Raw genomic sequence first — 16679 nt, forward strand, 5'->3', positions numbered from 1 at the left:
TGCACATATGCAGAATTCTCAAACAACACCCCTCCATTAATACACCATACTGTGATGGAACATTTGCAACAGATAAGATAATATCATCTGATTATTAATATGTACATAGTGAACATTTGGCTCACATTTTCCATACTGCCTCATTATCAAAACAGTACATATTATTATTGCTAACCACAGTCCATACATCACTCCAGCTGTAATTTTTCCATACTTCTCCACATTCCCAACACCCTGCAGCAGTGATGGGCATTTGCTCTAGCTCACAAAGAACACTCTTGCATCTATACCATCAACCACAATTCTCATCCACTTCTTATTTTCCTGTGCTATTCAGTTCCTAGATTATTCTGTATAGCATTTTGTTAATTGGCATTTACATACCTAGACTACCATTTTCAGCCACATTCCCATTTATAAATTATCTGCTATTCACTGTGTTACAATGCACTCTAAACATTTTTACTCTTTTACAGTAAAGCTAATTAAAAGTTCTACCTACCTTAAACATCAGTAGTCCATCTCAGTCCTCCTCTTATCTTCTTTAGGAAAACACCACCTTCCACCAAGTCTTAAAGATATTTTCCTACAATTTCTTCCAGAAGTTTTATGGTTTTTTCTTTTATTTTTAGGTTTTTTATCCATTTTGACTTAATTTTCAGATAAGGTGTGATAGGGGGCCTCTTTCCTTCTTTCAACTATGAATATCCAATTTTTCAGCACCATTTGTTGAATGGACTGTTCTGCCTAAGCTGTGTGGGTTTGACAGGATAGTCAAAAATCACTTGGCCATACATGTGAGGGTCTGTTTCTGAACCATAAGTTTGGTTCCATTGGTCTATGTGATGTCTTTAAGCCAGTACCATGCCAGTTTTACTAATAGAGCTAGGTAATATGTTTTAAAGTCTAGAGATGAGGGTTTGTTTTTTCTTTTTACAATGTTTCTGGCTGCTCAGGACCCCTTATACTTCCAAATAAATTTAAGGAACATGTTTCAACATTTTTTTTGATACTGCTGTAATTTCACTTGGAATTGCATTAATCTGTATATCAATTTTAGTAGAATCGACAGCTTAATGATTTTTAGTCTTCCAGTCCACAAGCATGGAATGTTCTTCCTGTTATTTAGCTCTTTTTTTTTTAAATTTCTTTTAGCATTGTTTTGCAGTTTTCTGAATACAAGCACTTTACATTATTGTTAAGCTTATTCCTGACTATTTGAGTTTTATCTATCATATTCTATTTTCACCACTCTTTTGACATTTTCAGTTACTTTTATTGATATAATCTTCATTTCTAAACTCCCTTCCGCTCTCTCTCTCCTATATTTTATTTTCAGGCTCCAGCACAACCATTAGAATTTCCTGAAAATCCGGTCTTGCATAGAAATTCTCTCATCTTCTGTTTATCTGTGAATATTCTAATCTCACCCTCATTTTTGAAAGGCAGTATTACTGGATATAAGGTTCTTGGCCTGAAGTTTTTCTCTTTTAGCATCTTAAATATATCAGAGCTCTGTCTTCTTGCCTCCATGGTTTCTGGTGATAAATCAGCACTTAGTCTTAGTGGGTTATATGTGATGCATTGCTTTTCTATTGCTATTCTCAGAATTCTCTCTTTGTCTTTGTCATTTGACATTCTGATGAGTATGTGTCTCAAAGTTTGTCTATTTCAGTTTTTTTCAAATGGGAGTATGTTGTACTTCTTGGACACGGATACATATGTCCTTCAGTAGGGTTGGGAAATTTTCTAACATTATTTTTTCAAATATTCCTTCTGCCCCTTTTCCCTTCTCTTCTTCTGAGACACCAATGACATGTATGTTTGCATACCTTTTGCTGTTATTTAGTTCCCTGAGAATTTGTTCAATTCTCTCTATCCTTTTCTTCATCTGCTCTTTTGTATGTCCACTTTCAGAGGCCATTTCTTCAAGTTCACCAATCTTTTTTTCTGCCTCCTCAAATCTGCTATTATATGATTTCGTTTTTCAAAATTTCATTCATTGCACTTTTCATTCCCATAGGTTCTGCTCTTTTTCTATGTATGCTTTCAAATTTTTCTTTGTGCTCATCCAATATTTTCTTAATATCCTTAATATCTTTAGGCATCTCACTGAATTTATTAAGGAGATTTGTTTGAACATCTGTGATTAGTTGTCTCAACTCCTTTGTGTCATCTGGAGGCTTATCTTGTTCCTTTAACTAGGTCATAGCTTCCTGTTTCTTGGTGTGGATTGTAATTTTTTTTGATGTCTTGGCATCTGGGTAATTAGATTATTTGTTCTGGGTGCAGTTTTTCTCTTTAGTTTAGGGCTTCTTGTCCTTTCTCCCTTGCTGGTTGTACAGTAGAAGCCAAGGTTGTAATTGATGCTATAAGTTGTGGAAGTTCAAGCTGCCCTCATTGCACCAGGGACCAATGAAGCTCTCCCAACTTTCTCCTTTGTGAGCGGTAGGGACAGAGTCACAGTCCTGTGGAATAATGCAAGTCATGCAGGCCTAGACTGTAGTTGACCATACAGACTGAGGAAGCCTCACACCCCTTTCTCCCCTTGGGGTGGGGATGGAGCTGCAGATGTGGGCAGAAATCTATGCAGTGTGGGTCCAGGATGACTGAAGTTGCCACAGTAGACTTCTAATTTTCAGTCTCTGCCAGCCAAAGGTACCTGCAGTTACCTGGGTAGACTGGTGCAGGGCCCAACCTCCTCCTCCCCACCAGAGGTGGGGCTGAAGCCTAGTCTAGGGCTGCAGGCCAATCTGGGCAAAAGAAAATGCTTCCTACTATCACTGTGATTTTGGTCCTGGTTTCCCCTCAGGCTGGGTGTGGAGTCAAAATGGCAGCCACCAGTTTTTCTGATTTGAGCTGATTCACACCCCATCTGTTCCCAGGGTTATGTCTTAGTCAGCCGAGTATGCCAATCATTAGTCAAAATTGGCAGCCCACTGTCTCCTCCTCCCCTGTTTTTGGAAAATGGAGCTTCCAAATCAAGTCACAGAATAGCTCCTGGGGTGCTGGTGCCACCAGAATAGGATAATCACCAGCCTCCATGGCTTGGCTGGTAATTTCCTGGAAAGGCTGGTGCAGGTCCCCATAGCTTCTTCCCTGCTGAATATGGGGCTGGGGCCTAAGCTATAGCTGCAGTCTGATCTGGATGGAGAGAAGCCAGTTCCCATCAGCTCTGTGATTTTCAGTCTGCCCCACTTCCTCCCATGCCAGGTGTGGAGTTACGATGGTGGCTATCAGCCTCTTTCTCAGTTGGAGAGGCTCAAACTTTAGTTGTTCTCAGGATTATACTTTAGCCTGCTGAATTTGCTCATAAGTAGCTGAAGTTGATTCCTAACTCTCTCTTCCACCCCCATTTTTGGGAAGTGGAGCTTTCAATTCAGCTCCTGAGGCAGCTTGTGCCTCTGGTGGAGAATCAGCACCAGCCTCCATGGGGGAAGCACACTACTTATGAGTCTTCTCTGCAGATGTGCAGTTTTCTCCTTCCATTCTTTTATGAATGTTGCAGGATGGCCTTCGGACATCCTGGAGCTCCCAAACATGTGCTTCAGCTAGCTCCAGATAGCTCTGAGTGTTTAGTAACTGCCCTGTAGCAGGAGCTGGCTCTTGGAACACCTTACTCTTGTGCCATCTTGCTGGTTGTTGTCTCCTCTGTCATTTTTACTGAACCTGTGGTTGGCATTGGGGTTGGGGTATACTCAGGAGACTTGAATCTCTAAACTGGTCATGTGACAACTGGACCCTGAGACTTAGCAGATTTGCAGCTCCTACTCTACAGTTTATTGGGCTTACCCAGGTCAGCTAATAGGGAGGTGTAGATGGCCAATCACCACCCCAGGGAAACAAGAGTGCCTACAACTCCAAGCAGGAGAATCTTATCCATCAGTCATGTGGGATCTAAGCCTCCTCTCAGTTTAGAGGTGGAGTGGACATCACCATCCCAGGGCCCACAGGATGAAGGGATAAAATGTAGATTTGGCTGAACTTACTATTGTTCTAGTATAGAGCTATTTTGACTAGCTATGGAAGAAATTGCATCATTGTTGTAGAGAAAGTGGCCATGATAGTTGCTACAGGCACGGAGAGGGAAGAAGAAATATGATGTGAGGGCATTTTTGTGACTCAGAGTTTTCCTAAAATGTATTGCAGGGACAGATGCTGGATATTATATATCCTGAAATAGCCCACTGAATATACTGAAGGAGAGTGTAAACTACAATGTACAGTATAATCCATGTAGTGCAACAGTGCTCCAAAATGTATTCACCAAATGCAATGAATGTGTCACAATGATGAAAGAGGTTGTTGATGTAGGAGAAGAGGGATGGGTGGGGTGTGAGTTATTTGGGAACCTCTTATATATTTTAATGTAACATTTTTGTGATCTATGTATCTTTAAAAAGAAAAAGACAATAAAAAGTCTTTAAAATTACATTAAAAAAAGATTATAGTGGAGATAAATGAAATAGAGAACAGAAAATAAAATCACTAAAACCAAAGTTTGGTGTATTAGTCAGCCAAAGGGGTGTTGATATAAAGCAACAGAAACTTGTTGACTTTCATAAAGGATGTTTATTTGGGGTACAAGGTTATTTCTCAAGGCTCTAAAGAATCCAACTCAAGGTACCACAAGAGGTACTTACTCAAAGTCTGTTGCCACGTGTTGAAGCAAGATGGTGGGCTATATACATGATGTTTCAGCCTTCTTTCTTCCTCCTAAGACTCCATGGTCCCAGTTTCTTCATATCTCAGCTGTAGACTGACAAAGGCATGTTTCTTACCCCAGGTCTCATTTATTTCCAGTCTCAGCTGCTCTGTTCTCTTCCCAAGGCCAGCTGTAGACTATCAGGCTCATCTTTTTTCACAGGAACTGTGCTATAAATAATGAGCTGTCTCTCTTAGTCTGTGCTCTTCTCTGTGTGAAAGTCTGTTTTATCATCCCACCAAGAGCAGCAGCAGGACTCAACACTGAGTAGCACTTTAATGATGTAGTTGAATCAGAACCCTTATCTTAACATAATTTAATCAATGGCCTTTCAGCTTAATCTAATATAATCGAGAATTATCATGCCCAGAGAATAGAACAGTTTGCAAACATAATCAATATCTCATTTTTGAAGATCATAAATAGTATCAAATTGCCACAGTTGGCTCTTCCAAAAGATCAGCAAAATTGACAAAAAATATTTAGAGTGATGAAGACAAAGAGAGGATCAATCAAAATCAGAAATGAACAGAGAGACAATACAGCTGACACCACTGAAATAAAACTGAGTATAATAGAATTATATGAACAAGGCTATGGCAAAAATAGATAACCTAGATGAAATATACAAATTCTTAGAAACACACAAACTACCTACAACTGACTTAAGATGAAAGAGATCTCACCAAACAAATAAATAATAAAAAGATTGAATCAGTAATCAAAACTTTCCTAAGAAATTAAAACTTAGCACCAGATGGTCTCACAGGGGAAATTTTACATAATAGCACAAGAAGAAACAACACCAATCCTGCTCAAATCCTTTCAAAATTTTGTAGAGTTAGGATCATTTCTTCATTCATCATATGAGGACAAGTTCACCTTCAGACTAAAGCTAGGAAAAAAATACAAGAAAAGACAATTACAGAACAAAATCTCTTATGAATATAGAGGCAAAAATCCACAATAAAATATTTCAAACCAAATCCAAAAGCACATTAAGATAATCATACATCATGACAGTGTGAGATTTTCCCCTGGTATGCAAGGATGGGTCACCATAATAAAACCAATTAATATAATACATCACATTAAAAGAAAGCAGAGAAAGAACACATGATCACCTCAATTAATGCAGAAAAGATGTTTAACAAAATTCAGCATTCCCTCTTAAAAAACAATAGCTATACAACTATGAAAAGAATAGAGCTTCTTCAATATGGGCATCTGTGAAAAACCTCAGCTAACATCACACTAAATGGAATAAGACAGTTTTCTCTGCACATTTGGGAACAAAATAAGTTTGCCCACTGTCACCTCTGTTATTCAGCATTGTACAAGAAGTTCTTTCAAGAGGAATTAGTATTGATAGAGAAATAATAGGCATTTGATTTTAAAATAAATAATTAAATGTTCCCTTATTTGCAGATGACATAATTGTATATATTAAAAATCCTGAAAAATCTACAACAAAGCTCTTAGAGTTAAATGAAATAAAAAAAGTACTGATTTTCTGGGGCATGAGAACAACACCCCAAATCAGTAGTTTTTATATACATAAGTAATGAAAAATTACAAGAAGATAGTAAGACAAAAATTGTGTTTAAAAAGTAATTAAAAGAATCAACTATCTAGGAATATAACCAAAGGATACAAAGTGTGTATACACAGAAAACTGCAAATCATTGCTAAAATAAATAAAAGAACACCAAACTAAAGGAAGGTTGGGAGTAATTGTGGGAAAATGGCATTAGATTAGGCAGGCAGAGCTCAGCTTTCTCAGAAAAACAATGGAGAAGGAGCAAAAAGTTGTCTGTGGGACCTGATTTGGAGTTCAGCAAACAAGGACAGTGCTTTACAACTCCCAGGATAGTAAGGGACACATAGGTGAAGAACCCAAACAGCAAACATGCTCCCTGCCCCACCCCAAGATATTAAACTGGGGTAAAATCCTTGGCACACTGCAACTGATTGAGAGGGAAACAAATATCTTCATAACGATTAGTTGTTACAAGAGAAAAAGGAGGGGAACTCAGGGGCTTTTCTTTGGTGAAATTGGTAAGCAGAGCCTGCTTTGACTTTCAGCTTTGGCCCGAGCAAAAAAAAGGAAAATGGAGATTTCCTCTCTTTAGAAATGTGCAACAACAAGTTCCATCTGCTGCCCAGTTAGGAAATTGCATGAAGCAAACTGGCTTTTGGGCTCTCTGTTCTCTAAATCTTGGGAGAAAATCTATACCACCGTTGAGTCCCTTACAAGATTTTGATAACTTAAGCTGAAGAATTTTAAAAATTTAGAATATGTTAGACCTAATATCAAAGAAGAGTTGTGAAAAAAATAGGCAAGAGAGAAAAAATTGGTCACCAGAGTAAATTCACTGTATATCTGATGCCTAGACATTAGCAAAAAATTACAAGCCATACTAGGAAACAGGAAGAGATGAACCAGCCAAAAGAACAATCCAAATATCCCAAAGGAATGTGGAATTTAAGACAATTAATCAATGATAATCACGCATCTCTCCTAAATCGATTCAAAGAATTCAAAGAAAATATGACTAAGGAGATAAAGTATCTTAAGAGACACTGGGTGAGTATAAAGTATTAACTTAAAGTCTAAAGAAATTATTATGGACACCCACAGGGTTTATGGTCATGGCAGATGGATTTGGAGTTCTGTGCCATGTCAGAGAGCCCTACTTTGGAATTTGTGCTCCTGAGTGTGACAGAACTGGACTCAGATGTGACCTTTCTATACATGCCCATTCTGTCACTTTTACTGAACCTGTGGTTGGTTCTGGGGATGTTGTATACCCAGGGGACTTGAATCTCTGGACTGTCCATGTGACAGCTGGGCCCTGAGCCTCATCAGAGTTGCAATTTCTACTCTTTGGTTTATTGGACTCAACCCAGGTCAGTGAACAGGGAGGTGAAGATGGTCAACCACCACACCAGGGAACTAAGTGTGCCTACAACTTCAAACAGGAGACTTGTAGGCATCAGTCATGTGGAATCTAAGCCCCCTCTCAATATAGAGGTGGAGTGGACACCACCATCCCAGGGTCCACAGAATGCAGGAATATAATTTGGATTAGAATGGACTTACTGATATTATTCTATAAAACTATTGTGATTAGTAATAGAAGAAATTTTAGCATCGATGTGGAGAAAGTGGTTGCAACAATTGCTGAGGGCAGGGAAAGGGGAGAAGAGATTTGATGTGAGGGCATTTTGGGACTTTGAGTTGTCCTAAATTATATTGCAGGGTCAGATGCTGGACTTTATATATTCTGCCATAACCCAGTGAATGTACTGGGGGATAGTGTGAACTACAGGGAAAACTAGTATTTATGTGGTGCAGCAGTGCTCCAAAATGTGTTCACCGAGTGTGATGAGTGTGCCACAATGATGGCAGAGGTTGTTGGTGTGGGGGTTGGGGGTATATGGGAACCCCTTATGTTTTTTTATGTAAAGTTCTTTGTGATCTATTAGCTTTAATTTTTAAAAGTGTAAAAAAAAAACACCAAAAACAAACAAAAAAGAAATTATTAGACCTTATGGAAATGAAAGATAAGATGGATGAGATTAAAAATACATTAGAGGCACATCAGAGTAGATATGAATTGCTCAAAGACAGGATTTGTGATTTCAAAGACAGAACATCTGAACTGGAAAAGACAAGAGAACAGAAAGAGAAGAGAATTTTTAAAAAGTGGAACAGGGTCTCAGGGAATTAAATGACAAAGTGAAATGCACAAATGTATGTGTTATTGGTGTCCCAGGAGGAGGAGAGAATGGAAAATTGGCAGAAAGAATATCTGAGGAAATAATGACAGAAAACTTCCTACCCCTTATGAAAGACATAAATATCAATATCCAAGGAGAATAACATGCCCCAAATAGAAGAAATTCCTGTACACTTACCTGGAAACACCTATTATTCAGAATGACAAAAATCAGAGATAAAGAGAGGATTCAAAAATCAACAAGATAAAATCAAAGCATCACCTGCAAGGTAAACTCAATAAAATTAAGTGCTGATCTCTCATCAGAAATCATGAAACAGGAAGGAAGCGGGCGAACGGCGGCCGCGGCGGGCACAGATTAATTGAAAGAAGAATGAACTGAAATCCTTGAAGCTAATTGGGCAATTTTTCAAGTATTTTTGATTGTAAAAGTTCAAGTGGAGTCAGAGGCTTTTTACTGGTGTGAGGATATCTGCAAGTCTTCAATTTGTCGACACTGACCCACAGACCATCATTTTTTTTTAAAAGATACTTTAAAATATTAGTTTTTGTGTCCCCAAGGGCAAAAATTAAATTTGGCTGCATCATTTTAACTTGTATTTGAGTCTGGTGTGATGAAACAAGTAATGACATAAACTTTCCATATGTTTGCTTTAAAACAACTTTGACAAAAGCATTGCATTGAACCTGGAAATCTTGAATTAAGAAAATTGGTAACTTTATTTTAATACATATATCTGAGGAATTTAAGAAAACATAAAGGCTTCCTGTCTCTTAAAATTTATATTCTTTATTATTTGAGGCAAAACGAGAAATTTTAGAGAATCTGCACTGAAACTATATTAGAGTTTAGGCAGAACCAAAACAAAGTTGCAAAGTCTATTGAGTAATTTAAGGAGGCGGGAAGTTTAAATTTCCTATGAGAGTAAGTTACCGTAAGTATTTATATATACATTTTTCTCCCTTCAAATCAGCAACCAAGTAAAAATGCCAATCTCAGGCTTAGTTATTTAAAACAATAATTTAGCAATGGAAAGCCTACAGACAAATTTTTCCTTGGTTCAGGGCTCAAATAAAAAACTGCATGGGATGGGAGATGAAGGCAGCCCTCCAGTGAAAAAAATGATGACAGACATTCATGCAAATGGAAAAATGATGATAAACAAGATGCCAACAGTAAAGAAGGAACACTTGGAAGACTATGGAGAAGCACCAATGGAAACGGATGGAGAGCATGTCAAGCGAAACTGTGCCTCTGTGCCTGAACCTTTAAATTTAAATCCCAGTTTGAAACATACATTGGCACAATTTCATTTAAGTAGTCAGAGCTCTCTGGGTGGGCCAGCAGCATTTTCTGCACGGTATTCTCAAGAAAGCATGTCACCTACTGTATTTCTGCCCCTTCCATTCTCCTCAGGTTCTTCCTGGCCCCCTCCTCATCCCTTCTGATAGCTCCACAGAACTCACCCAGACCGTGTTGGAGGGGGAGTCTATTTCATGTTTTCAGGTTGGAGGAGAGAAGAGACTCTGTTTGCCCCAAGTCTTAAATTCTGTGCTCCGAGAATTTTCACTCCAGCAAATAAATACTGTGTGTGATGAATTGTACATATATTGCTCAAGGTGCACTTCAGACCAGTTTCATATTTTAAAAGTCCTGGGAATTCTTCCGTTCAATGCCCCATCCTGTGGGCTGATCACATTAACTGATGCACAAAGACTATGTAACGCTTTATTGCGACCACGCACTTTTCCTCAAAATGGTAGCATGCTTTCTGCTAAAAACTCATTGGCCCAGCTAAAGGAAACTGGCAGTGCCTTTGAAGTGGAACACGAATGCTTGGGCAAATGTCAGGGTCTGTTTGCACTGCAGTTTTATGTTCAGCCTGATGCTCCGTGTATTCAGTGTCTGGAGAGCTGTGGAATGTTTGCACCCCAGACATTTGTGATGCATTCCCACAGATCACCTGACAAAAGGACTTGCCACTGGGGCTTTGAATCTGCCAAATGGCATTGCTATCTTCATGTGAACCAAAAATACTTAGGGATACTTGAAGAAAAGAAACTGAAGATAGTTTTAGAAGAAATGAAGGAGAAATTTAGCATGAGAAATGGAAAAAGAACTCAGTCCAAGACAGATACACCATCAGGAATGGAATTACAGTCATGGTATCCTGTTATAAAGCAGGAAGGTGACCATGTTTCTCAGGCACATTCATTTTTACACCCCAGCTACTGCTTATATATGTGTGATAAAGTAGTTGCACCCAATGTGTCTCTTACGTCTGCTGTATCCTAGGGTAAAGAGGTCACAAAGACAGAGGCAAGTAGGTCCATACTGAGACTGTCAGAGAAGCCTCACAGTAGTGGCAAACATCAAAAAATGGTGTCTTATCCAGATGTCTCACTCGAAGAACAAGAGAAAATGGATTTAAAAACAAGTAGAGAATTATGTAGCCGTTCAGATTCATCAATCTCAAATAATTCTGCAAGTAAAAAGAAATCTGAGTCTACTACTTGCAACTTTAAAACTAGAGACACAACCGAGATGGAAACTGGCCATGTTGCTGCAGCTTTATCTCCACTTCTTGTCAAAGATGTTACTTGTGTGGATGATAAGGGAAAAATAATGGAAGAAGTAATGAAAACTTACATAAAACAACAGGAAAAACTGTATTCAATTTTGCAGAAGAAGCAACAACTTCAGATGGAAGTGGAAATGTTGAGTAGTTCAAAAGCTATGAAGGAACTCACTGAAGAACAGCAGAATTTACAGAAAGAGCTTGAATCTTTGCAGAATGAACATGCTCAAAGAATGGAAGAATTTTATGTTGAGCAAAAAGACTTAGAAAAAAAAATTGGAGCAGGTAATGAAGCAAAAAATGTACCTGTGACTCAAATTTAGAAAAAGACAAAGAGGCTGAATATGCAGCACAGTTGGCAGAGCTGAGACAGAGGTTGGACCATGCTGAGGCTGATAGGCAAGAACTCCAAGATGAACTCAGACAGGAACAGGAGGCAAGAGACGATGATCAAAGAGCTAAAGCTGAAAATTTTGAAATCATCAAAGACTACTAAAGAATAGAAACCTTTAAGGATTCATCTGTGTACTTATGACAGGGTTTTTGTTTGCTTGCTTGTTTTGGTAATTGAATTCTGAACAACTTATCTGCATGGAGATAACAAGGCATTCTACCCATTTGATGATCAGAGAAAGTGAAGAGATTATATATATATTAGTACATGAATTTTTACATTTTCCAAATGAATGAAAATGTCTGTTTCTTTGTACTTTTTCTCTCCCCCCCAACCTGCCTATAGTTCTAATGCAAACTTAACAGTTGTATGTATGTTTGTTTAATTTTTATTTTATTATTACCTTTTTATGTACCAGGGCCAGGGATTGAACCCTGGACCTCGTATGTGGGAAGCCAGTGCTCAACCAATGAGCCACATTGGCTTCCCTGAGTTGTTTTTTTTAGTTTGTTTGCTTGTTTGTTTTTTTGGTTTTAGGAGGCACTGGGAACCAAACCCGGGACCTCCCATGTGGAAAGCACGTGCTCGCCTGCTTGAGCTACATTCACTCCCCTGAATATGTGTTTTTAAAACCGCATTTTGAGATGGAAAGAATAGCTGTGGTCATTTTTGTTATCCATATTTCAGATTCAGTTTTAGATAAAACGGTGGCTTCATATTTCAAATATGTAAAGTTGAATCTCTATTTTTTTCATAAGTTGATAATGAATAGTCATCATTACACACAAAATGTTGCTTTTTATTCAGATTCAGATTTGGAACAAATTTTCACCAGTTCTTTTGAGTTTTTTTTGTGAAAAGAGGAATTTCACTGATGAGGTAGCAGTGTACCTTGTGGGCACAATGGGGAAGGGGATACATGCTTTATGCACTGCTGCTAAAAACAAGGGCAGTTATAATTTGTTTTCTCGGTTTAAATGTTATATTTAGAAAATGTTTTTATGTAGCAACTTCAGAAGAGGGAATAAAAAAGTAATAATTCCTGAAAAAAAAAAAAAGAAATCATGAAAGAGAGAAGAAAGTTGTATCATGTGCTTAATGCATATGGGAAAAGAAAAAATGCCAGCCAAAAATTCTGTGTACAGCAAAGATGTCCTTGAAAAATTAGGGTGAATGCAGTCTTCACAGACAAACTAATACTGATAGAATATGTTATCAAAAGAAAATAATTATAAGAGATAATAAAGGGAGTGTTGCAGCCCAAAAGGGAAAGAAAAGGTGGTAAATTTGTAGAAGAATAATTGGAAGGGTAAATTAAAGGTAAAAGGCAGAAAATAGAATGATATGATAACAGAGACATGAAGGACAAATGAAGTAATTAATGTCTTTAAAGTAATAACATTGAATGGTAATGGCTTGAATTCCCCAATCAAAAAACATAGATTGATAGAATGGATTAAGACAATGAGCCAACTGTGTACTATCTATAAGAGACTCACTTCAAATGTAAGGACATAATCAGAGTAAGAGTGAAATTTTGGAAAAGGTTTTTCTATGGAAATTGTAACCAAAAATGAGCTTGAGTAGCAATACTAATATTAGAAAAAAAAGATTTTAAATACAAAAACTGTTAAAAGGAATAAAGAAGGTCATTATACATGAATAAAAAGAGCAATTCAATTCATAAAGAAGAAATAAGTATCTTAAATTTTATGCACCTAACCTAAATATATGAGGCACACCCTGGCAAAGCTGAAGTGAGAAATAGATATTTCTACAATATTATTTGGAGATTTCAATACACCAATCTCAGTATTGAATAGGACATCTTTATGGAGGACAGATTTAGAAACAGAGAGCTTGAATAATATGAAAAATGAACTATACCTAATAGCCCTCTATAAAGCATTGCACTCCAAAACAGCAAGATATACATTATTTACAAGTGTTCATAAATCCTTCTCCAAGATAAACCATATTTTGGGTCACAAGACAAGTCTGAATAATTTAAGAAGATTGAAATCATACAGAATCCATTCTCTGATCATAGCAGAATGAAGTTGGATTCAATAATGGATGGAAAAAGGGAGAAGTCAGAAATATAGAAAGATTAAACAACATACTCTTAAATAATCAATGGGTCAAAGAAGAAATTGTGAGATAATTCAGCAATATCATGAGATGAATGGAAATGAGAACACAACATTTCAAAAGCTATAGGACGCCACAAAGGTACATTTGTGAGGGAAATTTACAAAGCCCTCAATGCTTACAATAAAACAGAAGGTAGCTAAAACTAAAGCTCTAACAGCATGACTGGAGGAACTAGAAAGAGAACAGCAAACTAATTCCAAACCCATTCAAATGAAAGAAATGCAGATCAGAGAAGAAACAAAAGAAATCAAGAACAACAAAAAAATAGAATCATCAAAACTAAATTTAATTCTTTGAGAAAATCAACAAAATAAAAAAAACCATAGCTAGATTGAAAAAGAAAAAAAGAGAGAATATAAAAATAAAAAATAAAATTAGAAATGAGAGGTGTGACATTACCACCAACACTGTAGAAAAAAGAGAGATCATAAGAGGATACTGTGAACAAAGTAAGCCAAAAATTTGCTAGAAAATGTAGATGATATAGACCAATTCTTAGAACCACATGAACCATCTACACTGACCCTGGAAGAAATAGAAGACCTCAACAAACCTTGCACAAGTGAAGAGATTGAAACAGTCATCAAAAAACATCCCAAAGATGAAAAGCAGATGATGTCTACCAAACTTACAAAGAGAACCTAATAAAATCTTATTTGGCTCTTCCAAAAATTTGAACAGGAAAGGACAGTATCAATGAAATTATAGGAAGTCAACATCATCCTAATGCCAAAATCAGAAAAAGATCTTACAGGAAAAGAAAACTAGAGACAAAAATCCCCAATGAATGTAGATGCAAAAATCCTCAGCAAAATACTGCAGACTGAATCTAAAAGCACACTCAAAGAATTACACAATGTTATCAGGTAGGTTTTACCCAGGTATGCAGGGTGGTTCAACACAGGATCATAAGAAAAGCAGTGATGAATGCACAACTCTGTGATTACCCTGAATACCCCTGATTGTACACTTTATGTGGATTTATGCTTTATTAATATATATTAATAAAATTGATAAGAAGGAAGTGGATCTTGAGGGTATGAAGTGGGGAAGAGGATAGATGATATGATAAAACTGTCCTATAAGTAAGAATTTTATGTATTGACAAGGACACAATAGAGGCATACAATAAATGATTTAGAGTGTCCAGTACTGCCTTTCTGAGTACTGAGGAAGGAAAGTTATGATAGGTGTTTATATTCTTTTGGGCTGAGTGTTTGAGACAAGAACATAATCCATAATCCATCAAACTATTGTGTCATCAAACTATGTTCTCCAGGAGGCCTCCCTTTAATAACATACTAAGGAATTAACATTATGAGAACAGTAGTAGAATCATTGAGAAGATCAGGGTATGGGTTATTTAGTATCAGTGGGGACAATGAGATCATGATATATCTGAGGCCAGTAAACTATGTCTAATAGGCAAGTACTAAGTGAACTTAATTATTGTGATGGGCAATAAGACCATAGTGGCAACCTGAATACCATGATTTATAGGAATCTGTACTGATGCCTAATTTACCTCAGTGTTCTTAGGAAGGAGATAGATAAGCAGCCAATGAAGTATTAGTTTACTAATAATGACAAGCAAGCAAGATGAATAACAAAGGAGCAGATTATGGATTATGTCAATTGACACAGTGGAAACCCACAATCCCATGCCCAGTTTCAAGTTATGAACCAGTTCTAAGCTTCAGAGTCCATTTACTAAGGAGAAGCCATGAAAGCTCAGGAAGGTTCCACAATGTAACAGAAATATATTCAGTAGTTTTTCACCCATTCTTCAACAAATGATCCTATAACCATTTATTGGAGTAACTATACTCTGTGGAAATAAAAATAACTAGCTCTTCTGAGGGTTGGTTACAGGGTATGAGCACACACTGATATCTGGAACATTAAACAGCACCCACTCTTCATATTACTATGTGGCCTAATCAGGTCAGGTGAAAAAAATGTAGTTTTTAAATTTTCTTTTTTTTAAGATACATAGATCACACAAAATGTTACATTAAAAATTATGAGGTTCCCATGTAACCCATTTCTCACACCCCCATTCTTCCCACATCAACATCTTCTTTCATTAGGATGGTACATCCATTAATGTAATGAATACATTTTGTAGCACTGCTACAACGTAGTTTACATTGTAGTTTACACTCTCTCCCAGTGCATTCACTGGGTTATGGCAGAATATACAATGTCCTCCATCTGTGCCTGCAATATCATTCAGGACAACTCCAAGTCCCCAAAATACCCCCATATCCCATCTCTTTTTTCTTCTCCCTGCCTACAGCAACTCCCATGACCTCTGTCTCCACACCAATGATATAATTTCATCCATTGCTAGAGTCACAATAATTCTATAGTAGAATGCCAGTAAGTCCACTCTAATGCCTATTTTATTCCTCCATCCTGAGGCTCCTGGGATGGGTATTCCCATTCCACCTCTAAACTGAGAGGATGCTTAGATCCCACATGGCTGATGGACTGAGATTCTCCTGCTTGCACTTGTAGACACTTTTGGTTCTTTTGTGTGGTGACTGACCATCCTCACCTCCTTTTTACCTGACATTTGTAAGTCCAGTGAACTGAAGAGGAGGTTTTACAATACTGCTGATGTTCAGGACCCAGCTGGCAATGGACCGACCAGAGATTCAAGTCTCCTGGGTAAATACCAACACCATCACCAACCATAGGTTCACTATAAGTGACAGAAGAGGCATGTATAGAGAAGTCACATGGGAGTCCAACTCCATCACACTCAGGAGCACAAATTCCAAACTAGTACCCACTGGCAAGGCTGTGAACTCTAGTGGCAGGAGAGGCATAGTTCTGGGGTTAGAGTGGTGATGGCTGCTTTCTATTTGAGGTTGATTATGGTTCTGGGAGTTATTTTGTAAACTCGGTCTTAACTTGGTGAGCTAGCTAATAAATATTAATAGATTCAATTTCTACCTAAACTAACCATTAGTTTGTAATGAGGACATTAACTGCTACAGTTTACAAAAGTATGTCAACTCTCCTCATGACCCAATTCCACAGCCCCATCATTGTTCCTAGCCCACAAGTGGAGTCAGACCCCAAATTGAGTTGGAAGT

At 37.5% G+C, this 16679-nt stretch overlaps 1 pseudogene; it reads left to right on the top strand.

Moving 5' to 3' along the window:
* Window positions 1–9357: 9357 nt before the first annotated feature.
* Window positions 9358–11530, top strand: LOC101444817 (ski-like protein pseudogene; annotated as a pseudogene).
* The last annotated feature ends 5149 nt before the right edge of the window (window positions 11531–16679 follow it).

The sequence above is a fragment of the Dasypus novemcinctus genome, chromosome 30 (assembly GCF_030445035.2).
Source record: "Dasypus novemcinctus isolate mDasNov1 chromosome 30, mDasNov1.1.hap2, whole genome shotgun sequence".
NCBI lineage: Eukaryota > Metazoa > Chordata > Mammalia > Cingulata > Dasypodidae > Dasypus > Dasypus novemcinctus.